Here is a 22,660-nt window from a genome sequence, read left to right as displayed (position 1 = left end):
ATATGCTTTAGTTACTTTCCTTTATTTAAACTTAAAAGAAAACCTCATGTAAGAAAAGAAACACGTTTAATCACTCCAGTGCATGAACAACATGATAAAAACACTCAAATTGTGTCTTCACTTATCAGAACTCCTGCAAGCTTCTTTTCAAGGCTTCTTCCAACTCTGCAAAATGAGAATGCAAAAAATATTTTAAAAAGTATATATTTTTAAACAAACGTAAAGTAAAGTAAAGTTCAAATTATATATATATATATATATATATACACCCAAAAAAACAAAAAAGCTGAAACACCGCACCATATATGTGCTCAAGAACCCTGCCTAGGATTCCATCTATTACAATAAATATCACACTGAGCCTAAGCTTCATAAAATGAAACATTCCTACAGTACAATGATAATACTCGTCGTGTACAGCTGGCAAAATAATCATCTGATTAATGAATGAATAGCATTCTCTCAATGAGCTCTAACATAATGTAAAAATACAATACAGCCCCTACACTGTTCAGAAATAAGAGACATATAAGATATTTGTAGCAATATTACAAAAATATGTCAAGAATTATAAATGTATTATCAATATCCAGCTCTTTTGATTTCCTGGCCTCCTCTGCACTCAAAGCCAAAGCCAGTTTTATGTCCTGATCAAATTTATCTAAGGAGAAATATAAATAGGCAGGCACGGCAGTGTTACATTTTCACGCACTAAGTTGATTTGCTAATATTTATTTGAACCGTCACAGTACTAAATTGAAACATAATATTGCAAATCTAAACTGACATGTTACTGAAATACCACTTCTCGACAAAATAAATAAAAAAACATTAGAAAACCTACCATCACCATCTTGTGAAATGGTCACCTCTTTTTTAACATCAAGACTCCTTGAGGTAATGGCATTCTTTACATCTAGAAACTTTGCCACTGAAAAAAAAAGTAATTAATTATGTATGTATACAGTAGTCAACATTTGACGTGGATCAAAAAAACTTCATCAAATTTGTCCTAAGACAAGAACGCATTTTGGTTTCAGGACAACATTGATGAAAGGTTTTAATCCACTTCAAATGTTGACTAGTGCATATAGTTTTATCATTCCCATACTTCCTTTTATGGTATTTCATAGCGTCCATTACTTGTCCAGACTGGTAGTGTTAGTTTATTGCTGGAATTTGAAGGGATAATTGATCTATACTTCCACTGGAGCCATCATTAAGCGGGGAAACAAGCTTTATATCCCTCCAGACACAGAATAAAAACCTCACCATTACTCTGAGGGAAGATCTCCTTGGCATTTATTATGCTGGTGGAGGCGGCAGGTTTCTCTTCTGCGCTGCTGGCTCGGGAAGAAGCACAAGGCTCTGACTGGCAGTGATGCTTGTGGTAATGTGAATGGAAACTGGGTATATCTTTATGGCTGTGTGAGCAAACAGTGCACAGAACATCGAAACTCTTCTCATTGCCCTGGGTCTTGTGCGTCAGGAGGATGTGCATCTTCATCAGGGCGTAGGTGGCCGTGTTTTTGTCACAATGGCGACAGCAGTAACTGCATTTATTTTCAATGGCCAACTGTTTCATGCACTTTGTGAACACAGGTTTCCTTTCCACCTTGGATTTCTCAGAGCCCATGCAAGGACAAAGTTGCTCAGGGCTTGTACTCCCAATGGTGTTTTCTGTGGATGTTTGGAAAAATATTCGGAGCCACTTCCAAGAAGCAGTAATCTTGGCTGTGCAGACTGTTGTAGTGCTCCTGAAAGTCTTCCTTGGTGTCATACAGCATGCTATCACACAGCCCGGTCCCGGTGGATGGTTTGGGGGACATACAAGATGAGACGCAGTCGTCTGCTGTGTCTTCTTTTTCCTAGTAGTAGCTGTGCCCTCTGTGGCTTACACCAATGTGGGCCATAATGTCTTCCATCTTAGGCATTTCCACCTTGCACTTCCTGCAGTGGAATAGGAAGTTGGACAAATGAGCACCACCGTGGAACCGGCTCATGTGCAAGTGTGCTATAGTCGACTCGCCCATGATCTTGCCACAGACTGCACATTTGTGAAAGATCTGACTGGTGGCTTGGAGGTGTTTTCTTGCTTGATCCTCCTCTGTGAAGCGTAGGCCGCATTCACAGAACCAGGCGAGCTGTGAACATTTTCTTGGTTCAGCTTGGCGATCTAAGCTGGCCAGTCTTTGACGCTTAGCCGAAGGCCCGTCTGTATCGCTCCCACATGGCGTGGCCTTCTGAGCGAGTTGGATTTCACAGTAGTTGCTGTAGTACAGGGGTGGTGTTGGCGCAGTGGATAAGACACACATCTTTGGTGTGAGAGACCCGGGTTCGAATCCACTGTGAGACACCAATGTGTCCCTGAGCAAGACACTTAACCCCTAACTGCTCCAGAGGCGTGCGACCTCTGACATACATAGCAATTGTAAGTCGCTTTGGATAAAAGCGTTTGCTAAATGAATAAATGTAAATGTAAATGTAGTACAGAAGGGCCCTGTCCATGCTGAGGACCCTCTTCACCTCATGTTTCACGAGCTCTTTGTGCTCCTCCATCTGACTCAAGCTAAAAAAAGGTTTGGGGCATGAGGAGCACTGACCCATGACCACCATCGACCTCATGATGTCAGCCACACTTTGATCGGCACTGACAATAGTGCAGCCATTACTGCAGTGCACACTGGGAAACAGAAAAACAGAACAGAATAGTTAGTGCATGATTAAAAAATGGACCCCATGTATCCAACCATGTGTTTTTATGTGATGAGAAAACATGTATAAATCACGACAGAAATACATTTATCGAAAATGTTCTTCAACGCAAACAAACAAAAAATTGATTGGATAACTGGACGAACCAGTGAAATTATCTCATTGCACACCATCTCAGACATTGTTTTAATAATTCTGAGTTACATTAGTCAAAGTATGTCATCCAAAAATTTGGTATACTTTGCATATTAAGAGTTCCCAAACATCATTCCCCTCCAAATGAAAGATGTCATGACAGTTTACTCTGTTTCTTCTGCATGCTCTGAGGCGCAAATAAATTATTATGTATCAAAAAATGGCACAAATGTTTCACCATTTTTATTGTTACTTTGTGCCAATTTTACAGTTTTGTTCTTGGACACATGATTTCTCAGCAGTGGAAGTCATCATAGTTTACAATATTGCATTTACCGTCCCTCCCATAGACGCTGCATTAGAAACACCGTTACATTAGCATTAACAAGTTTGTTTGTAATTTGATGCAAAGGTAATAAAATACAAAGTATAGTGTTATAAATGTACATACATATTTAAAAATTCTAAATATTTAAAATATTTATACATATATATATATATATATATATATATATATATATATATATATATATATATATAAATAAATAAGTTGTATGCATGTGTGACCCAAACATACAAAATATGCAGGTTACAAAAACAACATTATGACCATGCATTTTGTGTCACTTGCACTGTGTAAAAAGACCCTTGTGTAAAAATCGAAATATATTTTGAGCTTTAAAGAAAGTGGGTCACCCCCATATGGTGGCTGCCATGTTGACATCACATGACCTCACACATACTACACAGCAGTCGTCAATGACCCTCACTAACAATATAGGGCTATTCCCATTTCTAATCTGTTAAGCCAGGGTTGTTCTTTATTTGTTGTACAAGAAAACACATACAATAATCAAGGCAGGCATTATTTATTCAATAAAACAAGAGCTTTAATGTTAATATGGTTACAAATTGGAAACAGATATACGTTTCATTAATCCTGGAAACAAACCACTTAATTTTCAAAAATTTTGTCTTTCTCTCTTTTTTAACAGCAACTACATACAATTTAACACAGGAAACTACACTACAGACTAAGTTGTAAACATTGTAAACCTTGGGTCAACAGTATCCTGGGTTATCTATTTGCTTAAGTCTTTTCGGATCTTAAAATAAACAGGGCAGCTCCAAAGGGGTCCTCAAACCAGTGGTGCTTGAGCCATAAAAATGAGTGCACCTTTAACGTGCATACACATACATCATGTCAGATGGACTGAGAAAAGTGAAACTTCAATCTGAGAAACACCAATATAGACTTAATTGAAGTGTGCTCTTGCCTCCCTATGTGAGGTGAGCACCTCAGCGCAGGCTGTGCATTTGAGGGTGAAGGCAACGTCCTCACAGAGAGCGATTAACCGGTTCTTTGAGTAACTAAGGACTGGTATGGGTACGCTTGGTTATTTCTCTCAAAGTCAAGAAATGACATTAAATGTTAAAGACAAAGAAACAAACTGAATTTGTTCTCAGAGACACAGGATGACACATGTCAGCAGTGATGGACTGAGTGAAGTGTTTTTGTGCAGACATGTGCTCAAGGCATTCGCCCTTGATGCTGAAGAGGAGGTAACCAGTAAGACATGAAAAGCATACAATCAGCTGATAGCTCTGGGAATGGCTGTGACCATCAGCGTCAGGGAAAGACACCTACAGATGACATCAAACACAAGAGACAAAGACACTTTTTTTTTCATATCATTTCAATAAGACAATAAAGTAAACACTTAAGAGTGGTCATAAGATCTTTCTGCTCCTAAAGGAAAAGCTCACCCAAAAATTTCACTCAACTCATCCTCATGCCATCCAAGACAGCAGATTTGGAGAATTTTAGTAATTCATCACTCCAGTCAATCAATTAATGTCTTGTAAAGTCAAAAGCTGTATGTTTTAAAGAAACAAAACCTTATTAAAGTGCTTAAACTTCATTATCAAAATATCAGTCTATAATCCATAATAACACTTTGTCCAGGGAAAAAGTCCATTCATAGTTGTTGTCTCACATCAGAATCCAGCCACATATTTGTTAGGGGCCAACCACCTAAGGTGCTCAGGCACCTAATATATCCATTACGTTTCTTCTGCTCTGGAAGTCGATGGCAGCCCATAGATCCCTTTGTCTGAAGGTTTTGAATTTGGATCGAATTTGGAGCATCCAGCCCAAACTCTTTAGCACCACCAACAGGTCAAATTTGCACTAATATTTCCGCTAATAACTTTTGAACCTAAAGATTTAGAAGTAAAATAATGTTTGCCCTCTGATTCCTCAGCTCATGCTGTGTCGAATTTTTTTCAAGTCAGGTTTTTTTTGCAATTTTGAATTTTGTGAAAAATCTTTTTCAACTCGTCCAGATGGTTTCCCAGATTTTCACCAAAATTGGCTCAGATCATCTTCAGACAATGTTGGCAAAAAGTTATCCAGCGATTTCCGATAGACCAAACTGTTCTTGTAAGCATGTTAACAAATTTGACTAAGTTTGTACAAAAATGGACAGAAGGCTATATTTCCGCAATGCTTTACCAGATTATGACCAAACTTGGTGTGTGTTATAATAAGTATAACCTGAGGGCGCATGAGTAGTTTCGGCACAGAGCCTTCAACAGGTCAAATTTGAATTGACATTTTTGCACATATCTTCTGACCAATTTAGCCAAAATCGAATGATACCTTAATTTTCTATGCATGCCTGTTTGGCCGTTGATCAATTTGATTTTAGTAGTAAAATGCTGTATGAACAGATGTCTTTAACAGGGTTCTCCAGCCCTCCTCCTGGACACCTGGACCAGCTAATCAAGGTGTTTATCAGAATCAGAATTAGCTTTATTCGCCAGGTGTGCGCAAACACACAAGGAATTTGTTGTGTTTTTTTTAAGGTGCTCCTGGTACATATATACATATACATCTGACATGAGAACAAAAAATGAAAATAAATTTAGCAAGACTTAGCCATAAATAATGTGTATGAATCTGGAACAGTAGATTGATTTAGTCTACTTAATTGCAGGCAGATGTGTTGAAGCAGAGTTGGAACTTTACAGTCTTTACGGAGTCATTACAGACAGCTCCTTAGCTCTTTATTTTACCTCCATTTGTGCTTGGCCCCTTAATTGCTGCTTGCAGCTATATTTTAGAACCGCTTTTCTTTTAAATGGTGCTTGATCTATGCATATGTCTCTCCTATATGGTCGAGTTGACTTTTTCATAGAAAGCAAGCATTATAAAGGTATAATGCTAGTAAATTTTCAGCGAGTTTTCATTTCTGGGTGAACTATTCCTTTAACAGTTTTTGTGGCAATGCATTCAGACAACGACTGGGCCATTTAAAAGTCAGGGTCAGAGAGGGCAGAAAAAACAGGTGTACTACTGCCACGGCCACCCCTGTATAAACTCTGGCCACCCCTGTGGCCACCCCTAGGATTATTTGCAGTGGGTACTATTAATTTAAATGCAGAATGTCAATTCAAAATAGTTTAAGAAGTGAAAAAAAGTGCAGCAGCTACTGCAGCCACAGTTTTGCGTCTCTGAGCAACATTAAAGTGTTTCGTTCCTGAATGAATAAACCGTTTAAATGATTCGGTTCAATTGCAATGACTCACTTATTTACAGTGACTCGCTGCCACCTATTGGCGGTTTTAATTTCACATTTTATGGAACCTTTTCATTTTTTAGATAATTTCAAACATCAGTTTTCAATGTTTTATCTTTAAAATATCAAAATGTGGAGTGCAGTAAGTGAGGAGACAAGAGACGGAGATGCGTCGAGTCAGCTTTACTATCCACTTCAATATATATCTATCACACAGTACAGCGAGTGATATCAAAACCAAAACACACGAACCAAGCGGAACTCGTCATCGTCTAAACCCCCCTTTTCTTAAAGGTGCAGTCCCTTGGTGAATGTCTCTTTCAGACATCCTTGTGGGTCACCACACAGGCCCCCCCAGAATTCACCCATAATAACAGGGCCAGGCCGAACATGTACCCCAAATAGAACATGTGACACTATGCACTAGTGCAAAACAGAACAGTCCAGCACATAACAAAGTCAACGCACAGGGGGGCGGACTGGGCGGCCATACCGGCTGCGCCTAACAGTAGAGGGGCCAAGGGCAAGGGGCGGGGCAGGGGGCAAGGTTGCCGCAGGTGGGCGCCCTCGCCGTGGGGGCAGGGCCAGCTGAAACGGTTCGCCAATATCCACATGAGCAGGCTTGAGACGGTCAATAGCCACCCGCTCAGGCCTGCCCCCCATATCCACAACAAAGTTCTTAGACCCCCCCTCCAGGACACGGAAGGGCCCATCGTATGGGGGCTGCAGCGGTGTCTGATGGCCATCGTGGCGGATGAAAACATACTTGGCTGATGGTAAATCCTTGGGCACGTAGGACCGGGGAAGGCCATGGTGGGACGTTGGAATAGGAACAAAAGCGTCTGCAATGTCCCGAGACGCAGCCCGATGTGAGGCAACTGACCACAGGGCCGTGGGATCCGGAAGAAACTCCCCCGGGACACGCAGCGGCTGGCCATACACCAGCTCGGCAGATGAGACTTGAAGATCTTCCTTGGGGGCGGAGCGAAGGCCAAGCATAACCCATGGGAGGCGGTCAGCCCAGTCGCTGCCCGTAAGGCTGGCCCTGAGCGCGGCCTTCATGTCACGATGAAACCGCTCGAACAATCCGTTGCTCTGTGGGTTATAGGCTGTGGTACGATGGACCTTCACCCCAAGGACCTCGGCGACCGCAGACCAAAGCTCCGATGTGAACTGCGGACCCCGGTCCGAGGAGAGGTCGGACGGTGTGCCGAAATGGGCCACCCAAGCCATAATGAACGCCCGGGCCACTTCCGCTGATATAGTGGAGGACAGGGGAACTACTTCTGGCCACCTGGTGGTCCTGTCCACCATGATGAGGAGGTATGTGTAACCACGGGAGGGGGGAAGTGGGCCCACCAGGTCCACATTCACATGATCAAAACGTCTCTCTGGCACTTTGAAGGGTGCCAAAGGAGCCTTGGTATGACGAGTCACCTTTGCGCGCTGGCACGCCACACAGGCCGCAGCCCAGGCCCTGACATCCCTCCGCAGGCCCAGCCAGACGAACTTGGCCCCCACCAGCTTGGTAGAGGCCTTCACCCCCGGGTGGGAAAGACCATGGATGGCATCAAAAACTTTATGCCTCCAGGCAGCAGGTACCATGGGGCGAGGTTGCCCAGTGGCGACGTCGCAGAGGAGTGTAGCGTTAGCCGCGCCAAACATCACATCTTCCATGAGCAGCGCCATGGGGGCCGTCCTGTAGGCTTGCACCTCAGAGTCCGCCGTTTGATCCGCAGCCATAGCCGCATAGTCGAGGCCCAAGTGGACGGAACCAACGACCGCCCGGGAGAGGCAGTCGGCGACGAAATTGTCCTTGCCAGCCACGTGCTGAATGTCAGTGGTAAACTCGGAGATGGCCGAGAGCTGACGCTGCTGTCGACCAGACCATGGCTCCGTAGACTTGGCCATAGCAAACGTCAGCGGCTTGTGGTCAACGAAAGCCGTGAACCGCCGACCCTCCAACAGGAAACGGAAATGACGGGTGGCGAGGAAAAGACCCAGGAGCTCCCTGTCGAAGGCGCTGTACTTCCTCTCATTGTCCCGGAGCTTCCTGCTGAAAAAGGCCAGCGGCTGCCAGGCTCCGCTCACCCACTGCTCACACACAGCCCCCACGGCGTAATCAGAGGCGTCCGTAGTAAGAGCAACTGGGGCGGTCGGAGACGGGTGCGCCAGCAGAGCAGCGTTGGCCAGCGCAGTTTTGGCAGCATCAAACGCATCAGTCATCTCTGGGGACCAATCCAACATGTCCGCCGGTCTCCTACCCCGCAAGGCGTAGTACAATGGACGCATGAGCTGGGCCGCACGGGGGAGGAAACGGTTGTAGAAGTTCACCATGCCCAGGAACTCCTGCAGGGACTTCACAGTGCGTGGGCGTGGAAAACTGGCGACGGCCTCCACCTTGGCAGGGAGGGGGACTGCCCCCTGTGGGGTGACGTGGTGGCCGAGGAAGGTGATGGATGCCCGGCCAAACAGCTGCCGGAGATGAGTTCGGTGGTCGTCTGCAGATGCGCTGGCCACGAGAATGTCATCCAAGTAAACAAACATGAACGGCATATCTCGCAGCACCGAGTCCATGAGACGCTGGAACGTCTGCGCTGCCCCCTTGAGGCCGAAAGGCATCCGTAGGAATTCGAAAAGGCCAAAGGGTGTGATGACCGCTGTTTTGGGGACATCCTGCGGGTGGACAGGCACCTGGTGGTAACCGCGCACCAGGTCCACCTTTGAGAAAATGGTGGCGCCGGCTAGGTGGGCGGAGAAGTCCTGGATGTGTGGCACTGGGTACCGGTCGGGTGTGGTGGCGTCGTTCAGGCGATGGAAATCTCCACAGGGACGCCATCCGCCATCAGCCTTGGTCACCATGTGCAGGGGAGAAGCCCACGGGCTGTTGGAGCGGCGCACGATGCCGAGGTGCTCCATGGTGGCGAACTCCTCCCTGGCGATAGCGAGCTTGGCAGAGTCGAGGCGCCGGGCTCGTGCGTAGACTGGGGGCCCACCGTGGTGATGTAGTGCTCCACGCCATGCTTAGCCACCGCCAATGAAAACATGGGCGTGGTGATGTCGGGGAACTCAGCAAGTAGGCGTTGATACAGGTCCCCGTTGGCCAGCGTGTTTGACAGACAAAGCGCCCCTGCCCCTCCCAGCGTGCAGGGGTACGAAGCAAAAGAGAGGGTGTCAATCAGGCGGCAGTTTGTAACATCCACCAACAGTCTATAAGCGCAGAGAAAATCCGCCCCCAGGAGCGACGTAGACACAGCAGCCATGACGAAGTCCCAGCTGAAACGCCGCTTGCCGAAACACACTTCCACATGCCTCGTGCCATAGGTACGAATGGGTGTGCCGTTAGCGGCGTCCATCGGGGGGCCGTGCCCGCCAGCCATGGTGTCCACCGGCTGCGCCGGCAGGATGCTGCGCTGAGCCCCAGAATCGACCAGCAGCCGCCGGCCAGACAAGGTGTCAGTGATGAACAACAGCTTGCAGTCACGGCCAGCGCCCATAGCTGCTAATGAGCGCCGGCCCTGGCTTTTCCCTGGGCTCCAAAACTGCAAGGCTGACGACACTGCTTGGCTTTGGCCCCAAACCTGGAATGGTAATAACACCACCCGTCCTCACGCTGTCGGCGGGCCGTCACAGCAGCTGCAGTGTCTGGGTCGTCCTCCAAGGGTGGAACAGATGTGCGCTGGGTGGGCAGCAGTGCATGGACAAACTGCTGTCGGTTGGCGAGGAAAATCCTGTCTGCCTCCACCGCCAGTGCTCGGTAGTCTCTGGAGGAAGGGAGGGGGGAACTAGCCAATGCAGTGCGCACGGGTGCTGGAAGCTGCCGCAGGAATATGTGGGCGAAAAGGAATGAGGGATCCGCCGCGCCCAGCACTGCCAGCATCCTCTCCATTAACTCGGACGGCTTGCTGTCGCCAAGGCCGTTCAGGGACAGCAGGCGGTCTGCCTTCTCCAGTTCTGACAGTTCAAAGAGGCTCAACAGGAACGTTTTAAGTGCGTCGTACTTGCCGTCAGCAGGAGGAGCCTCTAACAGCGCCATAGCCCTGGCTGTCGTCGAGGCATCTAAGGCCGCTACCACGTGGAAATACTTTGTAACGTCCTGTGTTATTCCTCTCAGCTGGAACTGTGCCTCGATGTGCTGAAACCACGGCCGTGGATTATTCTGCCAAAAGTCCGGTAACTTGATGGTGGCTGCATAGATAGCGCCGACATTAGCCGCGGCGCTAGCAGCGTTTTCACCACCGTCGTTGTGTGACATAATTCAGCAGTGTTCAACTCGCGACGGGGTCACCAAATGTGGAGTCCAGTAAGTGAGGAGACAAGAGATGGAGATGCGTCGAGTCAGCTTTACTATCCACTTCAATATATATCTATCACACAGTACAGCGAGTGATATCAAAACCAAAACACACGAACCAACCGGAACTCGTCATCGTCTAAACCCCCCTTTCTTAAGGGTGCAGTCCCTTGGTGAATGTCTCTTTCAGACATCCTTGTGGGTCACCACAAAAACATTATTTATGCATTTGTAACTGCAGGTTAAAGTATTCCATGTTCCACGGAGCTGCATTAAACAGTGTGTAAAAACATCTGAATAGCACTTCAGATGCAGCTTCTGTTTTATCTGCATTGCAAAGCTCAATTTTGTTGATACTGATTGCATTTGCTTGGTAACAGCCCAAATGCAAGTATTTGACCTAAAATATGGTGTACACTTTTAGAAACAATGTTGTAAAGGTAAAAAAAAAAAAAAAAAAAAAAAAAAACAATTAAGGTGTCAGCACAATTAAAAATAAGATATCAGCACAATAACACTCAGCAAATTAGTGTAATTATCGTTATCGATAAAATCCTAGAGCTCACAGATATAACTTTTTCTCTATATTGCAAACCCTTAATTTTTTTTTCTTTATTTTAATGTGCCACCCCAAAATTTACTGTGGCCTCATTTGGCCAGCCCTGTTAACATTTTCTGGGGGCGCCACTGCATATCTCTTGCACCAAACAGCTCTGTACTTCTCAAATTGCTTCAAAACACATGCACATCCATCCTCAACATTAATATTTCTATGAATAATGCTCTCATCATTCATGGCTGATATTTGACTTGCAGAGCTTCAATGAGAATTAGGCCTACATTAAATCACAAACAATGGAAATGGGTTATCAGAAATCACACCGAACAAAATAAATCATCATCATCAATATAATAATCACTGAATAAAAGTATTATTATTATTAGTATTTTTTTTTTCAAAAAAGAACTCAATTAAACATTTTATTAAAACGTTAACATGTTTACTTTGAATACTGCAGAGGGTAAAAATACTATATGACCCTTTTATAACATCCACAATAATAAAGATGAAAGTACTGATAAAAATGGAAACCATAGATTCCATGTGGTCCTTCCACGCATGTTTGGAGTGAAAGCAGCGGCCACCGTCCACACAGGTGCAGGAAGCAGAGAGGCTGCCTCTCAGGGTAATCGTGGGATCACAGGGTGAATGATCAAACCTGACAATAGTTTGATTATTGGTTGCTGTTGGACAGTGTTTTCTCTGCTTCCTGCTGGCCTTGCTGCAGCTGATCGTAGCTCCGTGTAGCTGTTTTTTTTTTCTCTAGAATCTTTATTTTACTATCACTCTGTGTTTAAAGTGATAAAATATAACTTAATTCCCACCATATTTCTGATTTTATCGATCAATCTTATCAGATTCATTTTGATTGTTCACCTTTATTTTCAATCCGTGAGTGCTGTGCACCTGCATTGCGTTAGCACTCGTTAGCTTGTCATTAGCGTTTTCATTCGTACCTATCGCTGTTTTCTTTTCTCCTCTCTCGCTCCAGTTTTTCACAAGTTCATTAAACAACTGTGGTAAGAATATTTCATCAAGCACGGTGAGTAATGGCTTCTCCTGCTATTGTTATTTGCACCTCTTGCCACATGTACAGTTTATCTATCTCTGTCGGAGATGAGGGACTCACATGTGATAAATGCAGGGAAATAGTTAGGCTGACAGAGAAGATTTCAGAATTAGAGACACGCATCCAAACTTTAATTGAGGACAGTAAGGATGTTAGGGCTCTAGATACGGCTTTGGATGCGTCTAGCTTAGGGATTTCTATATATTGTTCGGTTCCAGCAACAGAGCCCCTACAGCAGGGCAACTGGGTGACAGTGAGGCAGCGTAGTCGTGGGTCAAAACACCGCTCTTCTGTTCCGATCAAAACATTAAACAGGTTCTCCCCACTCAGTGATGCACCCACTGAGAAACCTGATGAAAGTGCTCTAGTTATTGGCGATTCTATTGTACGGAACGTGAATATAGAGACACCACCCACCATAGTCAAATGTTTACCGGGAGCCAGAGCGCCTGACATCTTGGCAAATTTAAAAGTGCTGGCTAATGCTAAACGTAAATACAGTAAGATTGTTATTCATGCTGGCGCTAATGATGTTCAACTTCGCCAGTCGGAGATCACTAAAAATAACATTAAAGAGGTGTGTGAACTTGCAAGCACAATGTCAGACACTGTAATATGCTCTGGTCCCCTCCCTGCTTACCGTGGTGACGAGATGCATAGCAGATTGTCATCACTCAATGGCTGGATGTCTAAGTGGTGCCCGCAGAATAACATAGGTTTCATAGACAATTGACAAGCTTTTGGGGCAGACCTGACCTGTTGAAAAGAGATGGTCTTCATCCCTCCTGGGGTGGCGCCGCTCTTCTCTCTAGAAATATGGCACAAAGTCTTAGAGTTTATACTTGACTAACTGGGGCCCAGGTCAGGAAGCAGACAGACTGGCTAAACCGACCGTCTGCTAGCTGCCTCATGTCACAGAGGTCAGTTAATTCTCACCACATAGAGACTCTTTCACCTAGATATCACACTATAGAGACTGTGTCTGTTCCCCAAACTAGAAAATACAAAAAACGTCCAAACCAAGTTAAGATTAACAATTGAATTGAGGTTCAACAAATAAAAAAAACAGATTCAATATGGATAAACACATAATAAAGCTTGGCTTATTGAATAACAGATCCCTTTATACGAAGACACTTTTTGTAAATAATATGATCACTTATCATAATCTAGATGGGCTCTGTTTGACAGAAACCTGGTTAAAACCTGATGATTACATTATTTTAAATGAGTCCACCCCCCAAGATTACGGTTTTAAACATGAGCCACGTCCAAAAGGCAAAGGGGGAGGCGTTGCTTCAATTTATAACAATGTTTTCAGGATTTCGGAGGGCAGGCTTCAAGTATAACTCGTTTGAAGTAATGGTGCTTCATATAACATTATCCAGACAAACAAATGTTAATGATAAATCCCTTGTGATGTTTGTACTGGCTACTGTATACAGGCCACCAGGGCATCATACAGACTTTATTAAAGAGTTTGCTGATTTTACATCCGAGTTAGTTCTGGCTGCAGATAAAGTTTTAATAGTTGGTGATTTTAATATCCATGTTGATAATGAAAAAGATGCATTGGGATCAGCATTTATAGACATTCTGAACTCTATTGGGGCTAGACAACACGTTTCAGGACCTACTCATTGTCGAAATCATACTCTAGATTTGAAATTATGCAGCCAAGTGATGATATCTCAGATCATTATTTAGTTTTGTGCAATCTTCATATAGCCAAAACTGTAAATTCTACTTCTTGTTACAAGTATGGTAGAACCATTACTTCTACCACAAAAGACTGCTTTTTAAGTTATCTTCCTGATGTATCCGAATTCCTTAGCATATCCAAAACCTCAGAATAACTTGATGATGTAACAAAAACTATGGACGCTCTCTTTTCTAGCATTTTAAATACAGTTGCTCCTTTACGCTTAAGGAAGGTAGGCAGCCCGAAAAATGGAGCACAGCTGGAGGAAAACAAAACTAGAGGTATTTCGTATTGCTTGGCAGGAAAGTAACCAATCCTACAGAAAAACATTAAAAACTGCTAGATCCGATTACTTTTATTCTCTTTTAGAAGAAAACAAACATAACCCCAGGTATTTATTCAATACAGTGGCTAAATTAATGAAAAATAAAGCCTCAACAAGTGTTGACATTTCCCAACATCACAGCAGTAATGACTTTATGATTTACTTTAATTCTTAAATTGATACTATTAGAGATAAAATTTTAACCATTCAGACGTCAGCTAAAGTATCGCATCAGACAGTGCACTATAGACCCCCTGAGGAACAGTTCCACTCATTCTCTACTATAGGAGAGGAAGAATTGTATAAACTTGTTAAATCATCTAAACCAACGACATGTATGTTAGACTATATTCCATCTAAGCTCCTAAAAGAGGTGCGTCCCGAAATCATAGATCCTCTTCTGACTATTATTAATTCCTCATTGTCATTAGGACAATGGTTTAGCACCTCAGTATGTACATCATACATTATAATCCTCCATGTCTCAAAACTCAGGCAATTTGATAATACCTAGAATATCAATCAACTGTGGGCGGCAGATCCTTTTCCTATTTGGTGCCTAAACTCTGGAATAACCTACCTAACATTGTTCGGGAGGCAGACACACTCTTGCAGCTTAAATCTAGATTAAAGACCCATCTCTTTAACCTGGCTTACACATTCTAATATGCTTCGAATATCCAAATCCATTAAAGGATTTTTAGACTGCATAATTAGGTAAACCAGATCTGTGAACACTTCCCATAACACCCGATGTACTTGCTACATCATTAGAAGAATGGCATCTACGCTAATATTAGTCTGTTTCTCTCTTATTCCGAGGTCACCGTAGCCACCAAATCCATTCTGTATCCAGATCAGAGGGTCACTGCAGTCTCCTGGATCCAGACCAGATGGTGGATCAGCACCTAGAAAGGACCTCTACAGCCCTGAAAGACAGCGGAGACCAGGACAACTAGAGCCCCAGATACAGATCCCCTGTAAAGACCTTGTCTCAGACGACCACTAGGACAAGACCACAGGAAACAGATGATTCTTCTGCACAATCTGACTTTGCTGCAGCTTGGAATTGAACTGCTGGTTTCGTCTGGTCAGAGGAGAACTGGCCCCCCAACTGAGCCTGGTTTCTCCTAAGGTTTTTTTCTCCATTCTGTCACCGATGGAGTTTTGGTTCCTTGCCACTGTCACCTCTGGCTTGCTTAGTTGGGGTCACTTCCTCTACAGCGATATCGTTGACTTGATTGCAAATAAATGCACAGACACTATTTAAACTGAACAGAGATGACATCACTGAATTCAATGATGAACTGCCTTTAATTGTCATTTTGCATTATTGACACACTGTTTTCCTAATGAATGTTGTTCAGCTGCTTTGACACAATGTATTTTGTTTAAAGCGCTATATAAATAAAGGTGACTTGACTTTACTTGACAATAACAAGTTACATTTGGTCAAACAGAAAAATTTGGAACAGATTTTGAACTTGTACCAAGTACCCTTTAAGATGACCGTCGAGCAGCGGAACACTGTCATAGACTCTGCTGCAGTTGATGACAGGGCAGGTTCGAGGAGAGCACTGTGCTGCAGTGGGAGCCGGTCTGCGTCTCCACAATGAGCTGGATCTCACCGAGCCAGGCTGTAATCCTGAGCAATCCAGAAAAGACTGAGCTGAAGCACCAACCATACACACATACACTATTAGTGGAAATATTAGAGTTAGACCAATATTGCAGACCTGGCATTTTTAGCCAAATATCCACACATCGCTTCGCACTGCTACTGCCACTATTACTGTGGCTGACCGACAGCTCGCACCACCCATGTACTTGCTGGGAAATTATTTTCTCCTAAAAACAAATCACTAAATCAATGTCATTTGTCCTAAACATGCACTGCAAGTCACCTTCATTTTTATAGTGCTTTATAGAATACAGATTGTTATCAAGAAGCTTTACAGTGAGGAATAGTTCACACAAAAATGAAAGTTTGCTCAACATTCACATCCAAGATGTTAATGTAAAAATGTAGCATTGCATCAGTGTCTCATCAATGGATGCTCTGCAGTGAAGGGGTGCCGTCAGAATGAGTCCAAACAGCTGATAAAAACACAATAATCCACACCCATCCAGTCCATCAGTTAATGTCTTGAGAAGACAAAAGCTTTTTAAATTTAGAGAACTAGTTCATGTCCAGAATTAAAAATAAAATGAATAAATTGCTGATAATTTGCCTACATTAGACCCTTATTTCTTGACTGGGATCATGTAGAGCTATTTGAAGCTGCATTGAAACTGCAATTTGGACCTTTCACTATATGGAGAAAACCTGCCATGTTTTCCACAAAAACCTTAGTTTCTTTTCGGCCGAAGACAGACAGACATGGACATCTTGGATGACATGAGGGTAAAGTATATTATCAGGAAATGTTTATTCTGCAAAGTGAACTAATCCTTAAATCTATAATAAAACTGTTGCTTCTGGCTAAACTATGAGTCCATAATCCCTAGTGACTCTTCCTCTAATGAAAAGATGTTCTGGTCTGAATCAAGAGAGAAATCAGCACAGATCAAACATGGTTTACAAGCCGAAACAGATGGTGCCGTGGATTTTGATGCGAGAGGACAACAGGGGATGGACTTTTTCACTGGAGGAAGTCTTATTATGGATATTGGATGAATTTTGACCAGAAGCAACAGATTCAAATTAAAACACCTGAATGCTGGATTTGTTTCTCACAAACATGCATCTTTTGGCTTCTCAAGATCTTAACTGATGGACTGGAGTGGTGTGGATTATTGTCATGTTTTTATCAGCTATTCTGACGGCACCCATTCACTGCTGAGACCGTCATAGCATGCTACTTTTCTACAAATCTGCTCCAATAAAGTAACACATTTTTATTGAATGTTAATTTTTGGGTGAATGGTTCCTTTAATCTTTAGTGATGGTATATGCAACTATGCATTATATATAAATAAATAAATAAATATATATATATATATATATATATATATATATATAGTACAGACCAAAAGTTTGGACACAAAGTTTTCTTTATTTTCATGACTATGAAAATTGTAGAGTCACACTGAAGGCATCAAAACTATGAATTAACACATGTGGAATTATATATGGAATTATATACATAACAAAAAAGTGTGAAACAACTGAAAATATGTCATATTGTAGGTTCTTCAAAGTAGCCACCTTTTGCTTTGATTACTGCTTTGCACACTCTTGGCATTCTCTTGATGAGCTTCAAGAGGTAGTCACCTGAAATGGTCTTCCAACAGTCTTGAAGGAGTTCCCCGAGAGATGCTTAGCACTTGTTGGCCCTTTTGCCTTCTGTCAGCGGTCCAGCTCACCCCTAAACCATCTCGATTGGGTTCAGGTCCGGTGACTGTGGAGGCCAGGTCATCTGGCGCAGCACCCCATCACTCTCCTTCTTGGTCAAATAGCCCTTGATGCCTTCAGTGTGACTCTACAATTTTCATAGTCATGAAAATAAAGAAAACTCTTTGAATGAGAAGGTGTGTCCAAACTTTTGGTCTGTACTGTGTGTGTGTATATATATATATATACATACATTTTCAATTACAACCCGAATTCCGGAAAAGTTGGGACGTTTTTTAAATTTGAATAAAATGAAAACTAAAAGACTTTCAAATGACATGAGCCAATATTTTATTCACAATAGAACATAGATAACATAGCAAATGTTTAAACTGAGAAAGTTTACAATTTTATGCACAAAATGAGCTCATTTCAATTTTGATTTCTGCTACAGGTCTCAAAATAGTTGGGACGGGGCATGTTTACCATGGTGTAGCATCTCCTTTTCTTTTCAAAACAGTTTGAAGATGTCTGGGCATTGAGGCTATGAGTTGCTGGAGTTTTGCTGTTGGAATTTGGTCCCATTCTTGCTTTATATAGATTTCCAGCTGCTGAAGAGTTCGTGGTCGTCTTTGACGTATTTTTCGTTTAATGATGCGCCAAATGTTTTCTATAGGTGAAAGATCTGGACTGCAGGCAGGCCAGGTTAGCACCCGGACTCTTCTACGACGAAGCCATGCTGTTGTTATAGCTACAGTATGTGGTTTTGCATTGTCCTGCTGAAATAAACAAGGCCTTCCCTGAAATAGACGTTGTTTGGAGGGAAGCATATGTTGCTCTAAAACCTTTATATACCTTTCAGCATTCACAGAGCCTTCCAAAACATGCAAGCTGCCCATACCGTATGCACTTATGCACCCCCATACCATCAGAGATGCTGGCTTTTGAACTGAATATGCTGATAATATGCTGGAAGGTCTCCCTCCTCTTTAGCCCGAAGGACACGGCGTCCGTGATTTCCAACAAGAATGTCAAATTTGGACTCGTCTGACCATAAAACACTATTCCACTTTGAAATAGTCCATTTTAAATGAGCCTTGGCCCACAGGACACGACGGCGCTTCTGGACCATGTTTACATATGGCTTCCTTTTTGCATGATAGAGCTTTAGTTGGCATCTGCTGATGGCACGGCGGATTGTGTTTACCGACAGTGGTTTCTGAAAGTATTCCTGGGCCCATTTAGTAATGTCATTGACACAATCATGCCGATGAGTGATGCAGTGTCGTCTGAGAGCCCGAAGACCACGGGCATCCAATAAAGGTCTCCGGCCTTGTCCCTTACGCACAGAGATTTCTCCTGTTTCTCTGAATCTTTTGATGATGTTATGCACTGTAGATGATGATATTTGCAAAGCCTTTGCAATTTGACGTTGAGGAACATTGTTTTTAAAGTTTTCCACAATTTTTTTACGCAGTCTTTCACAGATTGGAGAGCCTCTGCCCATCTTTACTTCTGAGAGACTCTGCTTCTCTAAGACAAAGCTTTTATAGCTAATCATGTTACAGACCTGATATCAATTAACTTAATTAATCACTAGATGTTCTCCCAGCTGAATATTTTCAAAACTGCTTGCTTCTTTAGCCATTTGTTGCCCCCGTGCCAACTTTTTTGAGACCTGTAGCAGGCATTAAATTTTAAATGAGCTAATTAAGTGGATAAAAGTGTAAAATTTCTCAGTTTAAACATTTGCTACGTTATCTATGTTCTATTGTGAATAAAATATTGGCTCATGTGATTTGAAATTCCTTTAGTTTTCATTTTATTAAAATTTAAAAAACGTCCCAACTTTTCCGGAATTCGGGTTGTATATAAGGACTGAAAAAAAGTCAAACCTTTAAAGCTTTGCACTTCTCAAGCCTTTCCAGTTTATCCACAGCTACTTGCCGTGCCAGTCGGTCCAGTGTGGACACAGCATGAGACCTCTGCTGGTCAACCTGCTCCTCAACCCGAGTGTGGCATTTAAAGCACAACAAGAACAAAACATTTATAAAAAATAAATAAAAGCCTGTTGCAGCTTATAAATGTAAATAGTATACAATGAATAGTTCACCCAAAAATGATATATAAAATTCTAAATATATATTTGAAGATTGTCAAAGCTTCTTTTTTCTCCATACAATGAAGACAATTTAATTTGCTTGTCTGAAAAGCCCCTATTTGCATCCATGTTTACACCTGCCACACATCAGTCACACATTGTGTTTCTATGGGAAGGTGCGAGAGAGTGAGAACTGGTTTGTTTTCAGACTCCTCTTTTTAACCTGAGGCTTCCCGTTTGTCCTTCTCATCTGCCTTCCAATAAACACCACATTATTATGAAAAGTGTCTATATGAGCCATGCACTAGAAGTTAATATTATACTTCACTATTAAACAAGACAAGTTTGACATGACTGATGCCAAATATCATGACACTCGGTCTTCCATGGATTGTGACCAACTGTGATGCAAACAGAAACATAAGAGCACCATTTACATGGCATTCATGCATTTAGTAGATGCTTTTATCAAAAGAGACTTGCAATGCATTTAGGATTTTGTTTGTTCACTACAGTTCACTACACTAAAATCACTGCAATACAAACCAGAAAAGAGTAAGTTAAATATTAGCCTGTTCCTCACATAAAGCTACCATACGGCTTCAGAAAACGTGGAATACAGCACATGTTTGGAGTTTGTCTGTGTATGTCATGATGGAAAACAGCAGCTTGGACATTCTGCCAAACATCATCTTGTGTGTTTCACAAAACAAAGGTTACAGGTTTGGAACAAAATGATGGTGAATAAACGAAGAGAGAACAACCTACACCTCCTTTATACTCTATAAAGTGTTAAAGTGTGTCAGACATGCCTCCTTCATTCTCATCCTCTGTCACTCAGCAGGTCAATGCACTCTAGCACCGGTCTGAGAGGACCCTCCTAAAACAGGGTTTTCATATGAGTTAATCACTTCTGCTGCATTACACAGACTCAATCCAAGTGTGAAGACCTAGATCCAAACCACTGTCCTAATCACTGAAATTAGAAATCAAGGCAGGGAGGTTTTTGACACTTACAGACACAAACTCCTCCTCATCCTCCTCAGTGACTGTAGAGGAAGACATCACATCTGTCCTCTGTGGAGCTGCACATTCATCACTGCCAATTAAAACACAGCAGTATGAAGTGAAGTATTGCATGCAAAAACTCTTACTAACTAACAGCACGGGCTTTAACATTTTAAATGTAGTTTCATAACAAGGTTCGGGAGGAGCACGTCAGATGCTTAGCCTAATTAACACAGGTGGAGCCAATTAAGATAATCAACCTTAGGGTATAAATACAGCTGAATTAGCCTACCTGTCTCCATTGACGGTTTATCAGCATCCCGGTTCGCTCTGTCTGTCATCTTATCACAGACCCAATTTTCCTTCCAGCGAGGAGATCCATACCGGGGATTTTTCAGATCTGCTACTTTTGCTGATACCCATGATCATTAAACATGGCCGTTGAGCACCATCAAACGTCATCGCGACAGCTGCTCTTCTTGCCAAGCCACACATCGTGGCCAATAGACCGTGCAAAGCCCGAGTGCTGGAATCACAGCAGCAGCAGGCATTCAACCAGCCTGGGCGGCTCCCCAGTCCTTACTGCAACAAGCCTCTCTCACTTCCCGCCACGGCTCAGCCTTTCACCACGGCTTTTCCGGCCGAGGCGCAGTTTGAGGCTGCCTCCTCTAGCGGCGCAGACCGCGCGTTGTAAGTAAATACATTTTAAGGTGAAGACGCTAAATACAGGTTTCACGACTAGAAAGTAGTGTGGGAGCTGCGTGGAGTTCCGATCACATACGTATGCGGAAATTTCAGATCCGTTTTGAGCCTCGGATGCGTTCAAATATTTGAACTAATGCGACTAGACCGTATGCGAATGCCCGACCGGATGTGATGTATTCTAATCAAATCTATCGGTGCGAGGTCAGAATTACCAATTTTTTTTTTACTTTAACATTATTCTTTAAACAAAATTTATGTAAAATGGTGGTTTATAATAATTATGATTTGTGACAATGTATTTATAAATTATATACATTATATTCATTAAAATTATTAATTTTACCATGGTGAACATGCCAAGGTAACAGTTGCTGCACAACCAGTTTGAAAGTTCTGCACGACTGCCGCTAGAGGGAGAAATGCGACAATCGTGTCCGAATGTCGTGTGCTGTGGAAAGGTGGCTTAAAGTTTGTTAAATGAAGTTATGATGTAGTTCTGTCAGATGATGATGCTATTTTTTACTACGAAGCGAAGGCATTTTTTCCAGAGTCGTCATCCACACTGAAATGTCCAAAGATATTATCTGCCTTAGCAGTGTCTGCTTCCGCAGGAGGCTTTTCCGTATCTCCCCATTGCCGCAGCAGTGTCTGCTCCCACAGAAGCCTTTTCTGTATCTCCCCACTGCCGCAGCACTGTCTGCTCCCGCAGGAGCCTTTTCTGTATCTCCTCACTGCCGCTGCAGTGTCTGCTCCCGCAGGAGCCTTTTCCGTTTATCTATCTATCTATCTATCTATCTATATATATATATATATATATATATATATATATATATATATATATATATAAAAAATCCTTGATTATGCACATCAAAGGTTGCAATTTTTCTGATTTTCATTACGTTAAGCCATTTCACTGAAATAAGCTGTTCAGTTTTCCCCAATAGGCGACGTGCATTCGAACAAGGGTTCATGATCGGCTTCGATGCCCCACATTCTCAGTTGTATTAGCCATTGGAGCGGCTACTTGGATAATTCAGGGGTCAGAACTCCTAATCGATCTTTCAGCTCTGCATAACTCGCCGTTTTCAAACATAATCACCTGAAAGAGAGAGAAAAAAAATATATATGT

The 22,660-nt window shown here is 42.8% G+C and overlaps 1 pseudogene; it reads right to left on the bottom strand.

The window, feature by feature from the left end:
• Positions 1–124: 124 nt before the first annotated feature.
• On the bottom strand, positions 125–20,883 carry LOC132157612 (E3 SUMO-protein ligase ZNF451-like; annotated as a pseudogene).
• Positions 20,884–22,660: the final 1,777 nt, after the last annotated feature.

Source organism: Carassius carassius, chromosome 14 (assembly GCF_963082965.1).
Source record: "Carassius carassius chromosome 14, fCarCar2.1, whole genome shotgun sequence".
Lineage (NCBI taxonomy): Eukaryota > Metazoa > Chordata > Actinopteri > Cypriniformes > Cyprinidae > Carassius > Carassius carassius.
Note: the sequence above shows the minus strand (reverse complement) of the source record. Positions and strands in the feature narration are given on the sequence as shown.